Source organism: Bos indicus x Bos taurus, chromosome 25 (genome assembly GCF_003369695.1).
Source record: "Bos indicus x Bos taurus breed Angus x Brahman F1 hybrid chromosome 25, Bos_hybrid_MaternalHap_v2.0, whole genome shotgun sequence".
NCBI classification, from domain to species: domain Eukaryota; kingdom Metazoa; phylum Chordata; class Mammalia; order Artiodactyla; family Bovidae; genus Bos; species Bos indicus x Bos taurus.
The window spans coordinates 34,944,225-34,970,265 of NC_040100.1; the positions used below are offsets into that span (position 1 = coordinate 34,944,225).

The following is a 26,041-nucleotide window of genomic DNA, read 5'->3' on the forward strand; positions in this document are numbered from 1 at the left end:
TTTTTAGTTGTTTTAAAATTATTTATGGTTGTGTTGGGTCTTCGTTGCTGTGTGGGCTGCTCTCTAGTTGCAGTGCGTGGGCTCCTCATTGCAGTAGCTTCTCTGTTGCGGAGCATATGGGCTCTACAGTGTGCGGGCTTCAGTTGTGGCTCCAGGCTCTGAGCACAGGCTCAGTAACTGTGGTGCTGGGACTGAGCTGCCTCACAGCATGTGGGATCTTCCCAGACCAGGGATCGAATCCCTGTCTCCTGCATTGGCAGGTGGATTCTTTACCACTGAGCCACCAGGGAAGCCCCAGCCCACTTCCTTTTAAATTACAGTTGATTTACAATGTTGTGTTAATTTCTGCCGAACACTAAAGTGATTCAGTTACACCTATATGCGTGTGTATATGTATATTATTTTAAAATATTCTTTTCCATTATAGTTTATCACAGGACACTGAATATAGTCCCCTGTGCTATATAGTAGGAGCTTGTTGTTTATCCATCCTGTAAATAATAGTTTACATCTGCCGATCCTAAACTCCCAATCCTTCCCTCCCCCACGCCCCTCTTCCTTGGCAAGCACAAGTCTGTTCTCTATGTGTGTGAGTCTTTCTGTATCACAGATACGTTCCTTTGTGTCGCATTTTAGATTCTACATATGGGGGTATTATATGGTATTTGTCTTTCTCTTTCTGACTTTGCTCAGCTTGATAATCTCTAGCTCCATGCATGTTGTTACAAACGGCATGATTTCATTCTTCCTCGTGGCTGAGTAGTGTTCTCTTGTGTCCATGGACCACATCTTCTTCATCCATTCACCTGTTGATGGACGTTTAGGTTGTTTCCCTGTCTCGCTATTGTGAACAGTGCTGCTGTGAACACTGGGATGCATAGGAGTGGGATTGCTGGATCGTGTGGTAACTCTAGTTTTAGGGTTTTTTTTGTTCAGTTCAGTCGCTCAGTCGTGTCCGACTCTTTGCGACCCCATGGACTGCAGCACACCAGGCTTCCCTGTCCTTCACCAACTCCCAGAGCTTGCTCAGACTCATGTCCATCGAGTTGGTGATGCCATCCAACCATCTCATCCTCTGTCATACCCTTTTCCTCCTGCCTTCAATTTTTCCCAGCATCAGGGTCTTTTCAAATGAGTCATTTCTTCGCATCAGGTGGCCAAAGTATTGGAGTTTCAGCTTCAGCCTCAGTCCTTCCAATGAATATTCAGGACTGATTTCCTTTAGGATAGACTGGTTGGATCTCCTTGCAGTCCAAGGGACTCTCAAAAGTCTTCTCCAACACCACACTTCAAAAGCATTTCTTCGGTGCTCAGCTTTCTTTATAGTCCAACTCTCACATCCATACATGCTGTTGCTGCTGCTGCTAAGTCGCCTCAGTCGTGTCCGACTCTGTGCGACCCCATAGAGGGCAGCCCACTAGGCTCCTCTGTCCCTGGGATTCTCCAGGCAAGAATACTGGAGTGGGTTGCTATTTCCTTGTCTAAGGCATGAAAGTGAAAAGTGAAAGTGAAGTCGCTCAGTAGTGTCCGACTCTTAGCGACCCCATGGACTGGAGCCTACCAGGCTCCTCCATCCATGGCATTTTCCAGGCAAGAGTACTGGAGTAGGGTGCCATTGCCTTCTCCGCATATCCATACATGACTACTGGAAAAACCATAGCTTTGACTAGATGAACCTTTGTTGGCAAAGTAATATCTCTGGTTTGTAATATGCTGTCTAGGTTGGTCACAGCTTTTCTTCCAAGGAGTAAGCATCTTTTAATTTCATGGCTGCAGTCACCATCTGCAGTGATTTTGGAGCCCCCCAAAAATAAAGTCTCTCACTATTTCCATTGTTTCTCCATCTATTTGCCATGAAGTGATGGGACCGGATGCCATGAACTTCGTTTTCTGAATGCTGAGTTTTTTTTAAGGAACCCTCATACTGTTCTCCATAGTGTGCTCAGCCCACTTTTGAATGCCAAACACCCGTAAGCAGCTGGAACAAAAGCTGTACCTGTTGCTTCTGTCTGAGCACCTATTTTGTGTCTAGGACTGAGGTAAGCACTTTTCCTATATAATCTCTTTTAAGCCTCAGAACAACTCCTTTCTGTTAGGGATTTTTCCTCCTATTTTGCAGATATGAAAGAGGTACAGACAGGTTAGCAAGCTTCCTGATAACAGAGGGGTGCTACCCGGGTACCCCCAAATCTTTCTGGCTGCCGAGTCCACAATTTTCTCATTCCTTAATCATTCCTACTTCTTAAGTCAGAACTTTGTGTGTGTGCATGCTCAGTCACTCAGTTGTGTCCGACTCTTTGCTACCCCAGGGACTGTAGCCCACCAAACTCTTCTGTCCATGGGATTCTCCAGGCAAGAATACTGGAACAGGTTGTCATTTCCTTCTACAGAGAATCTTCCTGACCCAGGGATCAAACCTGCATCTCTTGTGTCTTCTGCATTGAAGGTGGATTCTCTACCACTGTGCCACCTGGGGAACCCATTTAGATCAGTGCAGTTAAAAATATACACCTGACCCTCGAACAACATGGGCGTCACGGTCACCAACCCCCACAGTCCAAAATCTGCGTAGTGCTCTCTCTGCCTCAAAAACAAAAACATAAATGACTCACCCAAGGGCAGGAAGCTGACATATGTGGATAGATTCAGGATTCAAACCTTAGTTTTTTGTATTCCACATACTGTGAGCTCTAATCCTGCACAAACTCTCCACCACGCTTAGTTAATTCAAAGACCTATAAAGTGAAAATATAGGTACTGTACTTTTTAAAAGATATTTTTGATGCGGATCATTATTTTAAAGTCATTGTTGAATTCGTTACAATATTGCTTCTGTTTTACATTTTGATTTTTTGGCCGCAAGGCATGTGGGATCTTAACTCCCCGACAAGGGATTGAATCACATCCCCTGCGCTGGAAGGCAAAGTCTTTAAGCAATGGACTGCCAGGGAAGTCTCTCAGTTCTATATTTATTGAAAACAATCTGTGCAGTTCAATCTGTTGGTCAAGGGTCAATTCTAAATTCGAGTCAGGTATGTAATTTAAAATTTTCTATTAAATCAACTCTAATTTAATAAAGTTTTCAAAATAAATAAAAAGATATAAATCATTGGGAAATTCATAGATCACCTAACATCTAAAATAGGACACAATAAAGACCAGAGCTGATATACGTATAACTGATTCACTTAGCTATTGTAAATCAACTGTACTCCAATTAAAAAAAAAAAAAAAAGACCTGAGCCATTCTCAAATGACTGAATATCCCTGTTAAAACTTTTTTTTCCCCCTACTGAACATGTTACCAAAAAAGGGAAAGAGATGAAATTTTAAAGTTAGTTTTATGTCCTATTTGGGGCTTCCCTGGTGGCTCAGACTGTAAAGAATCTGCCTGCAATTCAGGGGACACAGGTTCCATCCCTGGGTCAGGAAGATCCTCTGGAGAAGGAAATGGCAACCCACTCCAGTATTCTTTTTTTGGGGGGGGGTTTCTCTTTCATATCCTTTAATGACAATGAGGTAAACCCCGTTGTTTTTAGGGGGATTTCAGTATGGAAGGATATATATGAAAAGTGGTGTGGTGACAGCATTATGTTCTTTAGAGAGTTGATACAATGATTCCAGTTTTTTTAAGTTTATATATAAAGTTGTTTTTGTTTAGTTGCTAAGTTGAGTCTGACCCTTTTGCACCCCTGTGGACCACAGCCCACCAGGCTCCTCTGTCCATAGGTTTATCCCAGGCAAGACTACTGGAGTTGTGGAGAAGGAAATGGCAACCCACTCCAGTATTCTTGCCTGGGATAACCCTATGGACAGAGGAGCCTGGTGGGCTGTAGTCCAAGGGGTCGAAAATAGTTGGATACAACTGAGCTCACACACACACACACACACACACACACACACACACAGAGGTCTCCAACATCACATGTTATCTCCTTGGAGAAGCTTGTTTTTTTTTAAACCTCATGGAAATATGCTTATCCTGCTGGAATTTCTCACCAGTCCCTGTGTTATTATTCCTTCACATTTATCACAGATTGCACATCTACATTTATTTGTGTATCTTGCTTTTTAAAACTTTTATTGTGTGTTTATTTTGGGCTGTGCTGGGTCTTTGCTGCTGTGCGTGGGCTTCCCACTGTGGTGGTCTCTCTGGTTGTGGAACATGGGCTCTGGAGAGCCTGGGCTTCAGCAATTGTGCTGAATGGGCTTAGTTGCCCTGTGGCATTTGGAATCGTCCCAGACCAGGGATCCGTTGCACTGGCAGCTGGAATCTTAACCACTGGACCACTGGGAAAGCCCTGTGTATTTTCTTAATCTGTGTCTTCCAGGCCATTCCCCATTCCCCAGAGAAGGGGTGGGTCCCCAGCACAGTGCCTGGCACATGAGCACTATGTATGGAGTGGATCCTTACTATTCCCAGTTTATAGATGAGAGAGCTCAGGACTTGGAAGAAAACAAACTTCTCCAAAATGACACAACTATATTACAAAATTATTGATATCCATCATACGATATCACTTACATATAGATCTAAAAAAATGATACTAACAAACTTTACAAAACAGAAAGAGGCCCACAGACGTAGAAGGTAAATGTATGGTTACGAAAGGGGAAAGGGAGGCGGGGAGGGATAAACGAGGAGTTTGCGATTAGCAGATACAAACGATATGAAATAGATAAACAACAAGGTCTTACTGTATAGCACAGGGAACTATATTTGACATCTTATAGTCAACTAAAAGGGAAAAGAAAAAAAATAAATTACATCATCTTGTGTGCAAAATCCTAACCCAATGGGTCTAGAAGTTCTAGAAATGTGGCCAATTTGCTAGCAAACAGTTAAACTCAAGAAATAGCACCTGTGAAATTAAGGGTGTGTGTTAACTATGGAGTCAATTCCCTCTCTTTGAAATGAGACCCAGAAGGTAGGACCAAGCAAGCAAGCAAGCACCTGGGAGTTATGTTATTTGCATATCTGATCTGAGAGTCAGAACATCATGCCTGCTCTCTCTCCAAACAGACTGAGGTGTACGGTATCTGGGCTCAACACTTTTAGAAAACAATGGAGCCATAAAGAGTCAAGAGATAGTAAATATTTAAATCCCAAATAATTCCACCCCCAGAAACATAGCTAATGCAGTCAATCTTAAAGAATGTAACAGTTCTGGGCTCTGTTGTTCAGAACAGTGTATTTTAGAAGAGTGGACCACTAAAAACGATGTGAACAAGCAACAGCAAAGGGCTGCTCAAATGAGTTGTGATATGACAATTATTTACTGAAAACCAGGTAAAAAGGCAGGGGAACGATTTCTGAAGTTATGTAAATGAGAGTGAAAGACCATAAAATTTTATATGCAGTCTGGCCAGAATTTCATACAGATGCAAAAACAAGCCCATAAACCAATACACGAAAAAGGAAGGCTGGAAAGAAATGAAATTTCTGTTCAACACCATTTTGCCTTGGATATGGGGCTACGGAGAAGTCTACCTTTTTCCGCCTCTTGGTATTTTCTGAATCGTCGCTAATGATCTGAAAGCAGCCTCTCTCTTTCTCTAATAATACACAGAAAGAAATTATAACGCGGGCAGCCTTGTGTTGATGGCAGCCGAATGTGTCTAGACATCTAATCGCAGGAAAATAAGTGCTGGGTAACTTGACGTTATTGGCATTCACAGAGAGCCTCACAGGCACTGGAACATTGATCTGTGTTCCGTTTGGTTTCCGAAGGCGTGGGAAGAGATGAGCTCTCAGGTGGACTCCAAAGAGGACGTTTGTTCTCTGGCACTGAACCAGGTCAAACTGGATTCTGATCCCGGGTGTAAAATACTTGAAAGTTGAAAGTAGGTCAGCAGGGTCAGGGAGCACAGGGCACGTCTTGTCGCCACAGCTCGAAACTTCTAGACTCATCCCAAGGCACAGAAGGAAAGGGGAGCTTGGGAAAGGAAACCTGGGATTCCTGGAAGGCCAGGCAAGAGCATGTGCTGAGGCCTGGCAGCCCGGGGCTTCAAATTCTAGGCTATGAGTCTGCACACTGAGGCCAGCTGCGTGACTTTTGCAAATGAAGACTCATCTCTGCTCGTTCGTTTCTGTGGCTGCGACAGAAAGCATATAGCCGCACTGCAGAAACACTGGCCATCTGGCCCTTCCAGAAAAAGTTAGCCGACACTGACTGATCCAAGCTTTCCAAGCTTTGAAACCACAGATTGATCCTACCTTCCTTAGGACTCAGCGGTGACGCACGCGTATCCAGGTTCAGGGTTCAGTTTGTAAAGAAAGCGCGCTGCGTGGGTTTGGCCGCGCCGCCCGCTGCAGCACGCACGGGCTCTTTTTCCTGCTAACACACCGGCAGCGCTGGAGGTGTGTGTTTCTCTGGAGCCAGCATTTTCTGTCTGCCCCATTCTTCTGTCTTTACCAACATTTACAACACTCCCCCACACCCACCTTGACGTGATCTTGCTTTTTTTGTTTCCCTAGTTTTTGGCTCCTCCGTGTGGCCTGTGGGATCTTGGTTCCCTGATCAGGGATCTAACCGGAGTCCCCTGCAATGGAAATGTGGTGTCTTAACCACTGGACCACCAGGGACATCCTATCTTGCTTTTTTTTTTTTAAGAATTTGTTTGTTTATTTCTGGCTGTGCTGGGTCTTCTTTGCTGTGCAGGCAAGGTGGGGCTGCTCTCTAGTTGCGATGAGCGGGCTTCTCATTGCGGTGGCTTCTCTTGTTACCGAGCCCAGGCTCTAGGGCACTTGGGCCTCCATAGCTGTAGCTCACAGGCTCTGGAGCACAGGCTCAGAAGTTGTGGCACACCAGCATAGCTGCTCCGTGGCTTGTGGGATCTTCCTGGACCAGCGATTGAACCCATGTCTCCTGCATTGGCAGGTGGATTCCTTACCACTGAGCCACCAGGGAAGCCCCCCATCTTGCTTTTTGACCAGGAAAAATTTTAAGTGAAAACCTGTACATCACTCTTGTGTCTGGAAGGCGGTATTACTTGCTGTAAATACTGTAGGTCACTGTAGAGCAGTGGTCCCCAACCTCTCCAGCACAAGGGACCAGTTTTGTAGCGAGGGCTGAACCCGAGAGATTGCTTTAAAGTGAAGCAGATCGCGTCACTCCGTGGTTAATAACCTACCAACGGTGTCTGATTGCAAAGAGGATAAAACCCAACCTTCTCACTATAACCTCAAAGTCCTTGGACGGGGTCCTGTGTGCACCTGCTATGCAGAGCCTAGCCCCCAACCTGGGAACATGCTTCCCTGTCTCTGAATGACTGGCATCTTTCACAGCTCAGAAAACACCCAGTCAGAGAGGCCTTTCTTTCTTTCTTCAGTTGCTCAGTTGTGTCCGACTCTTTGCCACCCCATGGACTGCAGGATGCCAGGCTTCCCTGTCCTTCAGTATCTACCAGAGTTTGCTCAAACTCATGGCCGTTGAGCCAGGGATGCGATCCAGCCGTCTCATCCTCTGTCACTCCCTTCTCCTCTTGTGCTCAGTCTTTCCCAGCATCAGGGTCTTTTCCAATGAGTTGGCTCTTCGCATCAGGTGGCCAAAGTATTGGAGCTTCAGCTTCAGTATCAATCCTTCCAATGAGTATTCAGGGTTGATTTCCTTTAGGATTGACTGGTTTGAGTTCCTTATTGTCCAAGGGACTCTCAAGTGTCTTCTCTAGCATAGCAGTTTGAAAGGATCAATTCTTTAGAGCTCAGCCTTCTTTATGGTCTGACTCTCACATGGCCTTGCTGACTGCCATTAATTCAAGTAACGGAATTTGATTTTCATTGAGGCCCTTCACCGTTTCCCATTTGTTCATGGATATATCTGTCTCCCTGCCCCAGGATGCAAGCTCCCCTTCACCTCTCTCTTACTGTTGATGCAAAATATAATTTATGTGTTGAGTGTTGCTCAGTCCTTGGGATGTGGACACCTCTGGGGCCGGGGCATCAGGCTCAGTGGTTAAGAATCCGCCTGCCAATGCAGGGGACACGGGGTCCATCCCTATTCTAGGAAGACCCCACTTGCTTCAGGGCAACTAAGCCCGAGTGCCGAAATTACTGAGCCCTAAAGCCTGTGCTCTGCGACAAGAGAAGCCACCGCAATGAGAGGCACGTGCACCGCAACTAGAGAGCAGCCCCCGCTCGCCACGGCTAGAGAAAGCCAGAGCACAGCAACGAGGACCCAGCACAGGAAAAAAAAACTGCTCCACAACAAGGAAGACTTCTTCCCATTCAGTGGATAAGAAAGCCAGGCAAAGAAAGCTGAAGTGCCTCTTGATGTTCTCTGCTCTCTGATCAATGATGTTTGTAAACATCCTGTGAGGCAAAGGCAGAGCCTTGTTGCAGATGGGGACACTGAGACCCACGGAAGGTTCAGTAAGTCTCACCACCCCCCCTCCACCTTGTATTGAATAAGTGACAATGGGCCTGCTTTTCTGCAGAATCACGAGCACAGTGCTATGGGGTGATACTACGCTTGCGGAGAAACATAATCTCTACCATCATTTGGCTCCTGCAGAAAATGAGACGTACAGCAAGTCACTGGCCTCTTATCGCAGCTACTAGGAACCATCTGCTTCTCATTCCTGTCTTTTCACAGACGTCTCCAAGGAGTTCTTGCTCCTATCGCCAGCTCAAGTGCGGCGATGCCTTGCAGACTCAGCAACTTCCCCCGATCACCATGTGGCACTGACATGCCACTTCTTTCCAAAGGATGTCCCCAAGCAAACCTGGGACTCTTCATTTCAGAGTTGAAGAGATGTGGGGAAAAAGTTCTCCTGGATACGAACTCGGGGTAGACACAGGTGGATGCCAGCATTCCCAGTACCAGCTCAGTGGCTCCCAGAGCACGGTCTTTGGTGGGGGATGGGGAGGAGCTCGGGAATGTGTGCCGTGTGGGTGGAGAACGGGGCACAGAGCTGTGTGAACTCACCCGCTGAGGGTCCTCAGTTGGAACTCAAGTATTAGGAGGCGGTGGCCTCCAGAGTTTCTTTCTCCTTCTCTGTCTGTGAGCACCAGCCCAAATGTGGCCCAAGGCCAGCTTTACTTCTTAATTAATTTTTATTGGAGTATAGTTTCTTTATTTCTCTTTGAGGTGACCTTCCCTGGTGGCTCAGTGGTAAAGAGTCTGCCTGCAATGAGGGAGAAGTGGGTTTGATCCCTGGGTCAGGAAGATCCCCTGGAGAAGGGAACTCCAGTGTCCTTGGCTGGAGAATCCCATGGACAGAGGAGCCTGGTGGGCTGCAGTCCACGGGGTCGCAAAGAGTTGGACACGACTTAGCGACTAAACAACTATAAAGAGAGGGTAACTGCAGCACCCAGCACACTGCCATGCAGAGTTGCTGCTGCTGCTAAGTCGCTTCAGTCGTGTCCGAATCTGTGCAACCCCATAGACAGCAGCTCACCAGGCTCCCCTGTCCCTGGGATCCTCCAGGCAAGAACACTGGAGTGGGTTGCCATTTCCTTCTCCAATGCATGAAAGTGAAAAGTGAAAGTGAAGTCGCTCAGTTGTGTCCGACTCTTAGCGACCCCACGGACTGCAGCCCACCAGGCTCGTCCGTCCATGGGATTTTCCAGGCAAGAGTACTGGAGTGGGGTGCCATTGCCTACTCTGCCATGCAGAGTAGGTGCTCAGAAAACAGAAGTGGAAGCCAGTATGGGAAGTACGGTTTGCAAATGGAGGGACTAATGGAAATCTGTAGTCTGGTAGCATAGTCATCTCCACCCCCCACACATCCCACTGTGGAGGGGGAAGCGGATCCTTATTCCAAAACTACACCATCTTTCCAGACTCCAAAGTTTCTGCTTCTTTGTCCTCTCGCCAGCAAATTCCTTCAATAAGAACCCACAAGGAACACAACAGATGCCCAGTTTCATGAAAACATCATCAATCTTGTCAGCTCTGTCTGGATTTCCCATCCCCAAACAGTGTGTATTAAGTCACTTCAGTCATGTCTGACTCTCTGCAACCCTGTGGACTGTAGCCCACCAGGCTCCTCTGTCCATGGGATTCTCCAAGCAAGAGTACTGGAGTGGATTGCCATTTCCTCCTCCAGGGGATCTTCCGACCCAGGGATTGAACTCAAGTCTCCTACATCTCCTACATTGTTCTTTACCACTAGCGCCACCAGGGAAGCCCTCCCAAAACAGGGATGGATCCATTTAATGAGATTTTGAGTGCCGGCATAGATAGAGCTCTCTCCCTCCTCCTCCAGTTCTGTTAAAAACCAGCAGACATGTATCTTGACATTAAAATCTTCTTAATTATTCTACGTGGTGCAGAAAGAAACGAAACCCCATGCTGGGTACAAAATTGAAAAAGCAGTGCCAAGGGCAGAATGAGGGGTCTTAGGCAGAGATTTGGGGATATTTTAGAATCCAGACTCTAAACAAAGTTGGAATTCTTCAGGTGAAATTCCTGAAGAATTGGATCCACCATTTTGAAGAGGAGAAAAAAAGTACTATTCAAGTTTGGAAAATAAAATTTGTAGCAAGCTGAAAACTGTCATGGACTTCCCTGGTGGCGCAGTGGATAGGAATCCGTGTTCCAATGCAGGGGACTTGGGTTCGATCCCTGGTCTGGGAGGATCCCACATGCCACAGAGCAGCTAAGCTCGTGCACCACGACTATGGAGTCTGTGATCTAGAGCCGCAGCTACTGAAGCCCGTGAGCCTAGAGACTGTGCTGCACAGCAAGAGAAGCCGCCTCAATGAGAAGCCCGCATGACGCAGCTAGAGAGTAGCCCCCCCACACCACAGCTAGAGAAATCCTGTGCAAAGCAGCAAAGCCCCAGCACAACCAAAAATAAGAAATAAATAAAATTTAAAAAAAGAAAGAAAACCGTCACGTTTGCCCCTTGGAAGCTGTGTGGTCTTGGGCCAGTGGCTTGAGTGCTCTGGGCTGCTGTTTGCTCATCTGTGGGGTGATGAGCAGAGATGACAATGAATGAAGAGCACTGGCTCAGGTCCATGGCGCAGGGCCTGCCTCAGGCTTGTCCTGCAAATGCCCAGCAGGCAGGACATGCTCGCTGGCGGGGACAGAAGGGTTCCAGACCTGATGTCGAGCCTGGCAGATGCTATCGCCAGCAGAACCCGGGCTGCCTGCGAGGAAAAACTGTCGCTTCCACTGCCAGCAAAACCAAGATGCTCAGAGCCAGGACCTGTGGGATGAGGCCACAGGACCCACGTGTTACTACAGAGGTAACAGATTCCCCAGCATGGAAGCAACCCTAGGACTTCCCTGGTGGCCCAGGGGATAAGAATCTGCCTGCCAATGCAGGGAACATGGGTTCAATCCCTGGGCCGGGAAGATCCCATGTGCCTCGGAGCAACTAAGCCCGTGCACCACAACTACTGAGCCTGCGCTCTAGAGCTCCCGCTCTGCAACAAGGGAAGCCGCCGAAATGAAGAGTAGCCCCCGCTCGCCACTAGAGAAAACCTGCAAACAGCAGCAAAGACCCAGCACAGCCAAAAATAAATAAATTAATTAATTAAAGAGTCTGTGATATTGGCTCAGTGGGATTATTCATATGGAAAGAAAAATTTATCATGATCTTACCTCATTCAATACCTAAAAATCAACTCCAGGCAGATGATAGAGATAAATATGAAAAACTAAATGTGACACCTTCTAGAAAATAGAGGGGCAACATGAATGACTTTAAATTTCTGAACTAGCACACAAAACCACAAAAAAAGATGAGTATGAGTTCATCTAAAAATTAAAGTCCCAATAACCCGAAGTCACCATTGAAAAGTAAATTCATGCCACAGAGTAGAAGATCCATAACACATAACTGGCAGAGGGATCTTTATCCAAATAGATTAAGAAAACTCTTAGAAATCTATAAGAAAAAGAAAAGCAGACAAATGCAAAGAAAAATGGACAAGCGATCTTAATAGGCACTTCATAAAACAGGAATTCCAGGTAGTCAACATACATAATATAGAAAAGGTGATGAACTCAGTTAGTAGAGAAATGTTTAAAAAAAATACACAACTCCTGGAATGGCTGAAATATAATAGCAAGTTGAGGTGCTGGAGCTGGAGAGGTATGGAGGAAGGGGACTCCTCATACACACAGTTGGCAGAGTCTAAATGGGGCAACCAATTTGTTCTAGAATGTTCATGACAACACTATAATAGTCTTGCTATGGACCGAATTCAGTTTCTGGCCCTTCTTTCCTCTGTGATCTTGGCCAAGAAACTTAAAATTCTCTGTTTCCACGTCCACAAAGAAGGTCATTCCCACCTGGATTATTGAAAGCTTTAAATGAGATAATCCAAATAGAACCCAGTGCCTGGCAGGTAGAAAGCTTCCGACCACTCACTCTTATCATCTAATCTGTGTGTGTGTGTGTGTGTGCTCAGTCGCTCAGTTGTGTCTGACTCTTTTGCGATCCCATGAACTGTAGCCTGCCAGGCTCCTCTGTCCGTGGGATTTTCCAGGCAAGAATACTGGAGTGGGTTGCCATTTCCTTCTCCAAGGAATCTTCCCAGACCAGGAATTGAACTCAAGTTTCCTATATTGGCAGGCAAATTCTTTATCACTGAGCCACCAGGGAAGCCCTAATAACCACAAATATGCTATTTCAAAAGGCAGTATTGTTGCCATTTTACAGATGGGGAAACTGAGACCCAGAAGTCACAACTTCCAGGGAGCTCAGAAGGCCAGCTACACAGCTACTTTCCATAGGACTTCTTCCTTGACCCCCAAAGGAACAGCTAAGCAACAGACTCCAACCTAAGCCCATAGCAGGATGTCAAGGGGCTGCACAGGGTTGAATCTGATCAATTACTGCAAATGATCCAAATTGTTGGCTGCCTCTGGAAGCGCTTTGAACTTTGAACCCACTCACCACTAGCTTTATTCAGCATTTTGGACTTTCGAACACTGCTTTCTCATTTGCCATCGCAGCTGGTCTTCGCAAACTCTATTGTGATCATCAAAGGATAAGACAAGATTATTCCCCTTGATGGATGAGTAAACTGAGGCCAGAGTAAACAGCGGCATCCATGGGGCTTAGTATTAGCAGAGGTCCAGGTCCGTATGCCTGGGTTTCTCTCTAGACTTGATGTTTTTATTATGAGAGCCTGAAGTCAATCATCTATTCTGAGCCTGCATTTTCCGCCTCTGAAACCTGATCAGTCTTTCCTCTTTAGGTTGTTATGAGCAATGAGATGAGCAAATACACATGAAACCCTCAGAACAGCCCTAGCACCCGCTGAATGCTTGGCAAATATGAGCTGCCAGTGTTCATGGGCCGTTGCAATAGGATGGACAGAGCCTAAGCTGAAAGTCTGTCCAGGGTCCTCTGAATGTTTGCTCTTGTCCCTGAAACTTATCATTACCCTGGCAGCCCAGCCCTGGATCCCTCTGGGACCCTGACCCTAGGTCATCGCGGCCATGCTCTTCTGTGGGTGGCTCTTCTTTGAGTCCCGTTTTCAGCCCCTGGGAGGACTGTGCACTTACGACTGGGGCAGAACGCCAGCCATGCAAATCCGCATGCAGGCAGTAATTTGCACAAATGCTCCTCGGTGTGCTCATTTCCAGCCTGTCCCCAGAACGGCACTCGGTTTGCAAAGCCAGCAGAGAGCTATTTACAGCTCTGGGCAAAGAGAAGGGAGGCAGGCTCTGATCTCACATGGGAATGGCCCTGCTGAGGTGGTGGTGGCTTGCTCTTTTGGCTGCTTTAAGAGGCTGTTCAGCCAGTCTCACCCTGAAGGAGCTTCGAGGTCCTGAAAGCTTTTGCTGAAAGGCCAGGGATCCGCCCCCACGATTGTCTGATTCCCTCAGGGAACCCACACGCAAAGTCAGGGGACCTGTGTCCCTGCTCCCACTAACAGCTGCTGAGCCATCAGGGAAGCCTGACCAATAGCTGCCTGTAGACTCTAAACATCTAGAGAAAGGGATACAGGAGACCTGTCAAAACCATGGACAGCTCTAGCCGCTCTAGGTCAGGGATTGACAAACTAGTTGGGAGGCGGGAGACATCCGGCCCCCCCAGCCTGTTTGTGTAAATAAAGTTTTATTAGCACACAAACACATCCATTCATTTACATTTCACGGTACAGTCGAGTGGTTGCGACTATAGCTGCATGGCCCACAAAGCCTCAAATATTTACTATCTGCCCCTTAAAAAAAAAATCTGCTGAGCCCGACTCTACGTGAAGCCCCCACCATCTCATCTTCTAACAAACAGGCTCCTCCTACAGTCAGTCCACTTTCCATGAAGCTTCCTGAAGAGTATTTCTCAAGTGCTAATCAAATCAGGTCACCTCCTTACTTAAAACCCTTCCAGGTTCCCCAGGGGTCTCTGGGTCAAGTCTAAACTCAGCATCAAGGGTCACCAGGCTGTTTATGATCTGGCCTTCTCACAGCTCCCCTCTTCTTAGCCATCCACCCTGGGGAGCCTCTGCCAAACACCTCCCTGAACATTGGTTTTTTATTTAAAAAGCCATCTCAGTGGAAAACTATGCATTGTTTACATACCACACAAACTTTTAAGATATCTGATTCTAGCCTTGTTCATTACATTATCTTCCAGCTATTTTTTTTCCAACTCTTTCTAAGTTGTAGGAATCTGATGTGTGTATGCATGCTCAGCTGCTTAGTCGGTCCAACTCATTGCGACCCTATGGACTGTAGCCTGCCAGCCTCCTCTGTCCATGGGATTTTCCAGGCAAGAATATTGGAATGGGTTGCCATTTCCTCCTCCAGGGGAATCTTCCCAACCCAGGGATCGAACCCATGTCTCTTGCATTGGCAGGTGGTTTCTTTGCCAGTGAGTCACCTGGGAAGCCCAGGAATCTCACAGAGGAGCCAATTCTGTCTTGTCCAGTCATTTTTTTTGCCTCCATTTGCAATGGAGTTCACCATTCCTTTACTCCATAGACAACTGTGCTTTATTTGACTTTTCCTTTGAACCTCTTCCAACATCTGCTTGGTTCTTTCATTGAATGAACTTAACAGAATCATTAAGTGTTCATCTTTGTATCTCTAAGGGAGTCATGGTTTTATCACCACCCCTCCTTTTACTTTTTCCTGAAGATTTTAAGAGTTTTCCATGAAGTCTGTGAGCCCCTGTTTGTGTCCTATCTGTTGAGAATATCTTTCCTGTCTTTTCTGCCTTTTCCTCCAGAAATTTCTTTCCCAGCATGCCCAGGTACAGAGACAGAGAACCTCTTCCTTCTCTGAGCTCCTCCCTCTATCTACTATCTACTCCCACCTTCCTGGTACTCTTCTCTCTGACTGGTTGTTTATGGGCCTGTTCCCTGATAGCTGGGCTTCCCAGGTGGCACTTGTGGGAAAGAACCCTCCTGTCAGTGCAGGAGACATAAGAGACTCTGGTTCGATCCCTGGGATGGGAAGATCCCCCGAAGAAGGGAATGGCAACCCACTCCAGTATTCTTGCCTGGAGAATCCCATGGACAGACGGGCTTGGCGGCCTATGGTCCATAGCGTCGCAAAGAGTCGGACACGACTGAAGCGACTTAGCACACACAGCACATCCTGACAGCTAGCCTAGAAGATCCTCTGGTGTGGGAGACCTTGTTTTCCTTGTTAATACCATACACGGGATGCCAATGTCTGACATCTACAAAGTACTCAACAAACACTGGCTGAATAAATGAAAAAAAAATACCATTTCAGGACTTCCCTGGTGGTCCAGTGGCTAAGAATCCGTCTGCCAATGCAGGGGACACGGGTTTGATCCCTGGTCCAGGAAGACTCTGCATGCCACGGGGCAAATAAGCCCGTGAGCCACAACTCCTGAGCCTGTGAGCCCAGTCTCAGAGCCACAAGTCCTGAGCCCACATGCGCCCTGGAGCCTGTGCTCTTCAGCAAGAGAAGCCACCACAATGAGATGCCCGCGCACCTCAACTAGAGAGAACCCGCACAGCAACGAAGACCCAGCACAGGAAAGACAGATTAATTAATAAAAAAATACCATTTCAGTTCCTGTTCTTGGCCCACTTTTAAATCATCTCCCAGCTCTCCACGTGTGAAAAGCACCCCAGCAGCCTCTGAACGCTACCCTCCCACCCTGTATTTTCACATGTCGTAACCGTGGCCTTTCAACTGCTCCCCTCTAGGAAACGGATGGCCATCTCTCCATTCTGCTTTATGGTCATCGCCTGACCTTGAGCAAGACGCCACCCCTCTGGCTTTCCAATGGGTGAAGCAAGGTGAGTTCAGGCATTCCAAGAGATAAAATACATCAGGCGGAGATACGGATGGCCAGTAACACCCTAATGATGTTCCCGCTCAGGCACCATTTACAATGTAACAGATGCTGTCAAGGTAACACATCAGCGAGGCTACAGGGGTTAACTTTGAGTTCTGAGGTTACAGAGATGGCCAAGGACGAGCTTCCCAAACTACCTGAAGGTGTACATGAACCCCCTCGTCCCACCAGGATAGTGTTAAACCGCAGACTGCACTTTGTAGGATGCTGGGTGGGGCCCAAGCGCCCACATTTTCCCCCCAGCTCCCCAGCGATGTCATGCCACTGGGTGCTGGACCACACTTTGAGCAGCAAGATGCCATGACACAGTGGGTCCCAGCTTTGCAGGAACTCTCCGAGCAGTGGCTGAAAGACAGATAACCAGTACGTGGCTGATGTGTTGTGTACTCAGTCACTTCAGTCGTGTCCGACTCTTTGTGACTCCATGGACTGTACCCTGCCAGGCTCCTTTATCCATGGGATTTTCCCTGCAAGATTACCAGCATGGGTTGCCATTCTCTCCTGCAGGGAATCTTCCTGACCCAGAGATCGAACCTGCGTCTCCTGTATCTCCTGCATTGGAGGCAGATTCTTTACTGCTGAGCCACTGGGGAAGCCCTGGTTGCTGATCGTTCAAAGTAATAAATGTTAGTGTCCAAGTGGGAGAGGCTGACAGTTAAGACTATGAGACTCCGAGGACGGACAAGTTGGTGAGCGGGGGTAGTCGGGTGCAGGGTTCCCAAGGGACATGGAAACCAGGTTGGGAGCATTCTGCCAGGCCGGTGACTCAACAGAGTGATAATTCTGGTGGTGAGACCTGTCGATCTCTGTTTTAATACATCCTCCAGGGGATTCTGATGTGCAAGTCTGAGAACCATTGTGCTAGGCAGAAAGGGGTAGAATATTCCAGTTGGAAGAACAATGTTTTGTTTCACATAGTCGACTTTCAGGCACATGTCCAGACCCTGTAAATTGCATTCATTATTTCATCTATCTATCCATCCACCCACCCATCCAACATCCAACAGATAAGTTGTGAGTGCCCACTAGGCATCTTGTTAGGCACAAGAAGTTGTAGATAGACATGCCTGTCTAAGCTCCTAAACCACTGATTTCCAACCAGGGGATATCTAGCAATGTCTGGGGACATTATTGCTTGTCACAACTTGGAGGTAAGTGTGCTACTGGCAATGAGTGGGATAAAACCCAGAAATGCCGCTGAACATCCCATAGTACACAGGCACCCCACCCGCCTCCATGCCCACCCCACCCCAGCCATGGCAATAGTGTTGTAAAAAAACTGTTCTGGGAATTCCCTGGTGGTTAAGTGGTTAGGACTTGGTGTTTTCAATGCTGGAACCTGGGTTCAATTCCTGGTTGGGGAACTAAGATTCTGAAAGTTGCAAAGTGTGGCAAAAAAAAGAAAAAGAAACTTTGCTCTAAACTAGGAACCCCTGGAGGGCAGGAACTGTATGGCAGTCACTTTGACATCCCAAAGTCACGAGACAGGGCCTGACCCCCAGGAGCTAAGCGAATGTTTAAATGCAAGAGGAAATAGCAAGACAAAGATATACTTAGGTATATAAAGAATTCTTACATGACAACAAAAAGACAAACATCCCAATTCAAAAATGTGCAAAGGACTTAAACGGACCTTTCCTCAAAGAAGATACACAAAAGGCCAATTAGCACATGAAAAGATGTTCAACATCACTATCATTCAGTTCAATTTAGTTCAGTTCAGTCGCTCAGTCATGAATGTCTGACTCGTTGCGACCCCATGAATTGCAGCACACCAGGCCTCCCTGTCCATCACTAACTCCCGGAGTTCACTCAAACTCACGTCCATCGAGTCGGTGATGCCATCCAGCCATCTCATCCCTTGTCGTCCCCTTCTCCTCCTGTCCCCCCAATCCCTCCCAGCATCAGAGTCTTTTCCAATGAGTCAACTCTTTGCATGAGGTGGCCAAAGTACTGGAGTTTCAGCTTTAGCATCATTCCTTCCAAAGAACACCCAGGACTGATCTCCTTTAGAATGGACTGGTTGGATCTCCTTGCAGTCCAAAGGACTCAAGAGTCTTCTCCATTAGGGAAACATAAATCAAAACCACAGTGAGATAAAGTAAGAAAAAAAGATAACCACCCCTCCAATCAGATACTGCTTCATATCCACTAGAATAAGGTAATACATTGTAATACTAGTAATCAGAAAATAACAAGTGTTGACAAAAATGTGGAAAAAATTGGAACCCTCACACATTGCTGGTGAGCTTGTAAAATGGTGGAGTCTGGCATGGCGATTCCTCAAAAGGTTAAGCAAAGAGCTACCATGGGACCCAGCAGTCCCACTCCCCAAAGAACGGAAAGCAGATCTTCAAGCTGCAATTTGTACACACATGTCCACAGCTGCATCATTCATAGCCGTCAAGTTGGAAGCCCAAATGCCCCTCAACTGACAGACGGATAAACCAACTGGCATATAATCCACGTGATAGAATATTATTTAGCCATGAAAAGGAGCAAAGTACTGATATATGCTACCGCAGAGAAGTCAGACCAATATGCCACATGTTGGATAATGCCATTTATATGAAATAGTCAGACCAGGCAAATCTATCGAATCAGAAAGCAGACAAATGGTTGGCAAGGGCTGGGGGAAGGGAAGGTGACGGCTTCATGGGGACAAGGTTTCCTTTCGGTATGATAAAAGAGTTCTGGAACTAGAGAGAGGTGACGATTGCACGACATTGTGAAAGTACTTAATGTCACTGAATTGTACCTTTTAAAATTATTAAGGGATGTAGCCGGCAGTCCAGTAGTTAAGATTCTTCACTCCTAATGCAGGGGACATGTGTTTGATCCCTGGTTAGGGAACTAAGATCCTATACACATTTTTTTTAATCACCTGGGGCTTCCCAGGTGGTGCAGTGATAAAGAATTTGCCAGCCAATGGGGGAGATGCAAGAGATGCTGGCTTAAACCCTGGGTCGGGAAGGCCCCCTGGAGAAGGAAATGGCACCCCACTCCAGTATTCTTGCCTGTAGAATCCCATGGACAGAGGAGCCTGGTGGGCTACAGTCCATGGGGTTGCAGAGTCGGATATAAATGAGCACACAAGCACTTTCTTGCACACACTGCGCAGTAAACGCTCATCCAGTCTCTATTGTGTGGCAGGGACAGTGCTCTGCATTCAGGATGGAAGTGAAAGAGACTCGAATGTACGTCTACTCCCCAGGGAGACAGATGGGGAGGAAACCCAGCCAACAGTCACAGACCCAAGGAAGCCTCGGATGTTTAAGCATTCAGTTCTGAGGATAAACGGATCCTCGCTGGGGGAGGCTGGAGGCAGGAAGGGTCACGGAGACACCTTTTGAAGGAGGAGGGCAATTTGCCCTTGGGAAGTCGACCCCAAGACAGAGAGGATGTGTGATCAGAGGCTGTACCAGGCAATACCATTCCTGGGATGGGTAAGACAGTTTAAAATGCCTGGTGCCTCCAGGAAAGCGAGGCTAGTCAGACGTGGCGGAGACAAAGGAGGACATGCAGCTCAGAACCACTTCCTGGGCCTTCTGTAGGGGTGCAGTGGGGAGCGGGTGGTGCGTTCTGGAAGCCCTCAGGCTCCCCAGCTGTCACCCATGATGCTTTTGTCCCCGGCTTTCTGGCAAGGAGGGCAGACAAGGAGAGAGAGGAAGGGGAGAGCAGGACTCACACTACTGAAGAGGGACTAGGTCCCAGGTGCTTGAACAAGGGTTTCAGCCAATCCTCACAGTAACTCAGAGCCGCGTTCTCCTTTTGCACCTCTGCCTACCTTCCCCCCCTTTCTCCCTTTCCTTCTTTTCTTTCTTTATTCCTTCCTTCTTTCCTCTCTTTCAACTACCATTGCCTTTCTAAACATGGGAAAATGTGGCACTAACAAACAGAATGTCCATGGCCTAGGCTGTCATGCTGTGAGGGTAAAAAGTGAAGTGAAAGTGTTAGTGGCTCAGTCGTGTCTGACTCTTCATGACCCCATAGACTGTAGCGCCGCCAGGCTCCTCTGTCCATGGGATTCTCCAGGCAAGAACACTGGAGTGGGTAACCATTCCCTTCTCCAGGAGATCTTCCCCACCCAGGGATTGAACCCAGGTCTCTCGCGTTGCAGGCGGATTCTTTATCATCTGAGCCACCAGGGAAGCCCCCCTCATGCTGGTGGAAGCCCAGTTCAGCTCTGGTCAGTGTGACCTCAGGCCCCACCAGGATGCTGGTGACAAGAGTCCCCTGTGGGCAGGGCGGAGGCTCAGCCTGTGGACATGAGGCCTCAGATCTCTGTCTCTTGGCTCCAGAACTCTTAGGAAGCTCAAAGGCCTGAGTTCCGGTCACTGGCAGCTTCTGGCATGACCACTTCCCAGGAAAGAGGGACTGGGTGTGCAGGAATGTCCAGTCCTCAGACCCTGCCTGCCTCTCTTTCCTGGGGGCCAGGCAGCTGAAAGAGCCCCAGCCTGGTGTGCATCGTGGATAAAGGACTCTGAGCAAGTCTCAGTCTCTGGGGGCTGTGCCTGGCTCACCTTTAATGCACGGTAAGCTGGCTAAAGGATCCTGTTTCCTCTTGCCCCCCATGGATAGACACACACACACACACACACACACACACACACACACACAGAGGCCCCTTTCATGTTTCTCGCTTCCCTATATGTATGTACATATACTTACTAAAATACCAATATATTGATCCTGTGACTTTATCATTTTCAGTAAATGATGTCTTAGAGATCTCTCCAGGTCAGGAGCATAGTTCCACCCCATTCTCCTAAAAAGACGGCTCATTTTTCCACATAATGTAACCCCTTCCCATCTTAGATTGCCAAGCCCTTGGGTGAACATTCCTGCATTGGCCTAGCATTTCTACAGGAGATTCTTTCTTAGCTGAGGGATGGCTGGGCCCCAGAGCTTGCAGTTAAAATTCTGAGACTGCTAAAGGAACTGAGAAGGCTCCAGAACTAGGTTATTTCTAAAACTGTCTTTGACTTCCAGCAGGGACAGTTGCTTTGACTTCTAGCAAGGATGGGGGTAATGCTGTTAGCAGAGTCCTTCAACCTCCGTGGGCCTCAGCTCACCTGTAAAATGGGAAACCTACAGCAATGCACATGGAGGTGCTCTGGATTTTCCTGTTGAAATGTGAGGGGTTAATATTGCCCTCAACATCAGGAGGCTCAGCAGTTGACACATGACCTCTATGATGCACAAAGCGGAACAAGGAGCCTGAGTAAGAAGGATGCTCTCCTAACATCAATCATCCACTATGAGTGGAGAATCTACCTGAGACCAGCAGTTCTCAATGCGGGGAGGGGGATTTTGCCCCCCAGAGGACATGCTTGGAGATTATTTTAGTTGCCATCACTAGAAACGGTTGCGACTGGCTTTAATGGGTAGAGGCTAAGGATGCTGCTCCATACCCTACAATGCATGGGACAGCCCCCCTCCCCCGCCCCTGGCAACACAGAATGATCTGGCCCCAAATGGCAACACTGTTGCCCTGCTCTAGACCTATCTCTCTGGAGAATCCCAGGGATGGGGGAGCCTCGTGGGCTGCCTTCTATGGCACAGAGTCGGACACGACTGAAGCGACTTAGCAGCAGCAGCAGCAGACCTATCTCGTATCTGATGCCTAGCCTCTCCCCCCACCAACAAGCCCAATTCAAAGATGAGGAAACTGAGGCTCAGAGAGGCCTGCCCAGCTGCCCAGCCAGCGGTAACAGAAGTAGATCTCCGGCTCCATCTGACTTTAGGGTCTGGGGTGCATTCCACATCCCGCACCATCTCTCTGGGAAGACACCATCCTAGTCTCGAAGCAAGAGCTGACTTTTCGCTGCCTGACAGGTGATCTACATCTTGAGTCTTAAGTCTTACCTAAAAGCATAAGCCCCCTACCCAGGTTTAGAGGTTTTATGACTTGTCATAATCACTGCTTCCCCTCACTTGCCATATGCCATGTACTTTACCAAGATGAACTCATTTTACCGTAATAAGGACACTAAGGGAATTAGTTGCAGAGAGGTTAATAATTCCACCAAGACGCATACTAAGTAGCAAATCTGGGCTCTGACCCTGAATAGAGGGGCCAGAGATGGATCCCTCAACCCCCATTGCACTAAGCTTCTCCCTCATACTGTGAACTTTCACCTTGGCACCTTGAACTTGGATCCCTGCTCCAACTTGGAGCGCTGCCAAGCCCTCAGCTGGAGGCAGTGGGGAGTCCCCACCTCAAGACCCTCCCATCTGTAGGGACCTGGTTGCTGCTGCTCTGTGGGGGTTCAATGCCTCAGGAAAAGAAGCAGGCTCTGAGCTAGGGTGGGAGATGGCAGCAGAGAACTTGGGGTCACAGGGAAAAGGAAGCGATGGAGAGGGAGGGGGCCCTGGAGGGAGGGGCTGTGACTTCCATTGCAGGGGTGGGGGTGGGGGTGCTGTTCAAAGAGCCTGGAGCAAGCTTCACCTGCAACAGATACTCCAGCAGCAGCAGCTCCAGACTAATAAAACTGATCTCATTTGCCGTCCTGAGTCCATTCGGATTCTGGCAAGCCTAGACTTGGCAGCTGGCTCAATAAAAAGATGCTACGGGCTGAGCGGGGAAGTGCAGGGGCCCGGGAATGGATTCTATACAGCGACCTGCTGGGGGGCGGCACCGAGTTCCAGCTGTGTCCCCTCCCAGATGCGTGACATTGGCGGAGCCTCTGCACCACCTCTGACAAGTGGGGAGCCTGGTGCCCAACCACCTTGGTTCTAAATGTGAGGATGGGAGGTAGTATTCTGGACCCTGCCGGTCCATGAGTCCCAGAGAGGCTGTGACCAGCTTCGCCACCCACTGGCTGGGTGACCTTGAGCAAGTCTCTTCCCGTCTTGGTGCCTCTGCTTGCTCAACCGTCAAATGAAGGAGCAAGATCTTTGGTCTCAAGTCCCTGGGAGGTCTAAGGTCTCCAGGTAGCGCCATTTCTCTCTTTTCGGGGCTGACCTCTTTGGGCGTCTGGGACACACACTTCTCCTTTCTCCACCTCTCAGCTGCAGCTCCAAAGCAAAGCTCCTTGTTTTTTCTCCTCTGCTGCCACCCCTTACTCTGACCCGCCGGATCAAAGCGGTTCCCTGCCCCCGTCAGGTCACCACCAACCTGTCCCTCAGTCCAGCTTCATTGAAGCCAGTCCGATGGATGGCTCCTGCAAGCATCTCTCTTGGCTAAGGGCCTAGGGAATTCCACCGGGCAATGTCCACAGGAGCTAGGAAGGGGGAGCCCCAGGAGGCAAATGGGGGCCCTTCTTTCTGCATGGACACCCTCTTCTCCAGGAGAGGGGTTGGTCTGTCTCAGGGGAGGATATTTGGGACACAGTCCTTTGTGTGTGTGTGTGTGGGGAGGGGGGGCTCCTCACTGGTCCTGCTGCCTCAGAGGCCATCTCTGCTGGCAGTTTGGAGGCTCCAGGAATGATCTCTAGGCTGAGGAGCCCAGCTCTAAGGGTTTCAGTCTTCTAAACCTTCTTACTAAACCTCAACCTCTGCTCTTATCTCTGGCAATCGTGGGAGAGGAAAGGAGAGATGGGATCAGGTGGACTAGAGAGGTGGGAGGGATGGGACAGGGTAGGGGGGTGGTTAATGGGATGGGATTTGTGCGAAAGGGTTAAAGGGGTGGGGTGAGGTGTGTGGCTTCGTCCAGACCGGTGACCAAACCCTTGCCCTGTTTCTGAATGTGAAAACCCCTCCTCTTACATCTTGAGAAAGAGGAGGAATCTCCCAAATGCCTTAAATGTAAAGGTTTTCAAGGCAATCAGTCTTCTGTCTCTGATGGATGAAGGGGGACTGGGGGTGGAGATAGGCAATTGAGTCCAGTTTCTGAGTTGGGGGGGGGTGGGTTACACGGAGGTCTGTATTGCACTTGAGGGTTACATGCAGAGTCTCTGGCCAGCGATATCTTCTTTTAGGAAGGGGCTTATTTTCCCTCCTGGAGGAAGCACCCCGTTATCTCCAAGCTGAGAAGGGAGGGTGGGGAGAAGAATCCAAACTTAGTTTTTTAGGGACGGGGGAGAGGCATGCGTCTCCAAAGAAATGATGGGCCCTAGAAATCCGGGGAGGCTGGAACCCACTTTGGGGGCGGAGGGAAGCACGTTCCATTCCAAGGGGGAATGTGGGGAGAGCAATCTTATTTCTAGAGCCGGGGGGCCAGGAAGGAAGGGCCCATATCCGAAGGGCAAAGGAAACTATTTTGCTCTCTGGACGGTGGACGGCTCTGTCTTTTCGGGACAGAGGGACCCGCGTCTCGGAAAGATGAGGGCTCGGTCTCTTAAGAGAAGATGCCCCGTTTTTGCTCCCTGGGGGGCAGGGCCGAAGGATTCCATCTCAGCTAGCGCGCAAGGGCTCGCCTCACGCGACCCGGCGCCAGGTCCTTACCTCCAGGCCTCTGCTCCAATGTGCAGACTCCGATCCGCCGGGCTCCGACTTCAGCGATCCGCACCCTGCGCTCCGGCGGCGCCCGGTCTCTGCCCCGCTTCCCCCAGCGACTCGCCGGGCTCCTGGGCTCCGCCGAGCCGCGCTGGCCAATCAGAGATGCGGGTCCCGGCCCTCGCGCGCGCCACGGCCAATGAGCGCGCCCGCCACGGGCCACCGCCCCCGGGAGGGCGGGGGAAGGCGGGCCGGGGGCAGAGTCCGGCCTCCCGGGGGCGGAGGAGCCGGGGGCCCGGAGGAGGGGCCGCGAGGGCCTTGGATGGAGGAGCCGGGTTGCGACCGCGGCGGCGAGGAGCCCCAGCCGAGCTGGGGTGTGAGGAGCCCGTCTCTGAAATGGGGGGCGGGAGGGGGGGGGAGGCTCTCTAGGCTGGTTTAACCTAGACCTTAATTGCCCCCTGCCCCTTTTCTGGATACTGGGGGCTGCAGACGTGTGTAGCTGACCCCTCTGCACCATGAGCCTTAGATCTCCGGCTCCGGGAAACCTAGATTCAGAGTTAGACAAGGTTCCGTAAGAAAGGGAGGGCGAAAGAGCATAGGGTCCCCTTCCACCCACCACCACCCCCCGCCCACGCACACCCTCCCTCCTTGCAAGTGCTCAGGGCCTTCTGGCTCTCAGCTCCCTGAGCTGCCATTCATTTAACACCTCCCAGCGAGTGCAGCCTTGGGGCAGTGCAAAAATCACTGGACTAGGCGTCCATGGTTACTGCTGCATGTTTTCGGGCAGGTCACTCTGCCTCTCTGCTCCTCAACAGTAAGTGGAGACAGCAGTGATAACACCTCCTTCATGAGCACAAGTGAGAGGGTAGATGTGATGAAGCTGCCTTTACAAAAATTGAAGTGCTGTATGAAGACTGCTGCTGCTGAGTCGCTTCAGTCGTGTCCGACTCTGTGCGACCCCATAGACAGCAGCCCACCAGGCTCCCCCGTCCCTGGGATTCTCCAGGCAAGAACACTGGAGTGGGTTGCCATTTCCTTCTCCAATGCATGAAAGTGAGAAGTGAAAGTGAAGTCGCTCAGTCGTGTCCGACTCTTAGCGACCCCATGGACTGCAACCTACCAGGCTTGTCCGTCCATGGGATTTTCCAGGCAAGAGTACTGGAGTGGGGTGCCATTGCCTTCTCCGGTATGAAAACTAGCTAATACTAAAGTGTGAATAACTGCTAGCCCAGTAGCTTTCTAAAGGTATTTGGAAAGAGGATGCATTCGTTCAATGGTAAAATCAAAGACACAGGAAACTACCCATCAGAAAACAACAAGAGCTCACCAAGTGCTCATGATGAATAGCTGTTCCAGAATTAAAAATGCCAGGAAAGAATACAGCTTGGGTTTCCCCACTCAGCCTTATCAGCTTGCAAAA

The 26,041-nt window shown here is 48.9% G+C and overlaps 1 protein-coding gene across 4 annotated transcripts in view; it reads right to left on the bottom strand.

Moving 5' to 3' along the window:
- Positions 1-24,749, bottom strand: part of ABAT (4-aminobutyrate aminotransferase) — an 89,460-nt gene extending 64,711 nt beyond the window's left edge. For 3 of the 4 annotated variants that reach the window (XM_027528261.1, XM_027528264.1, XM_027528265.1), the window contains exon 1: positions 24,631-24,740. The gene's annotated coding sequence lies outside the window, so the exon portion shown is untranslated. Of the gene's footprint in view, positions 1-24,630 lie in introns of all 4 variants that reach the window. The other variant, XM_027528266.1, reaches the window with a different exon arrangement.
- Positions 24,750-26,041: the final 1,292 nt, after the last annotated feature.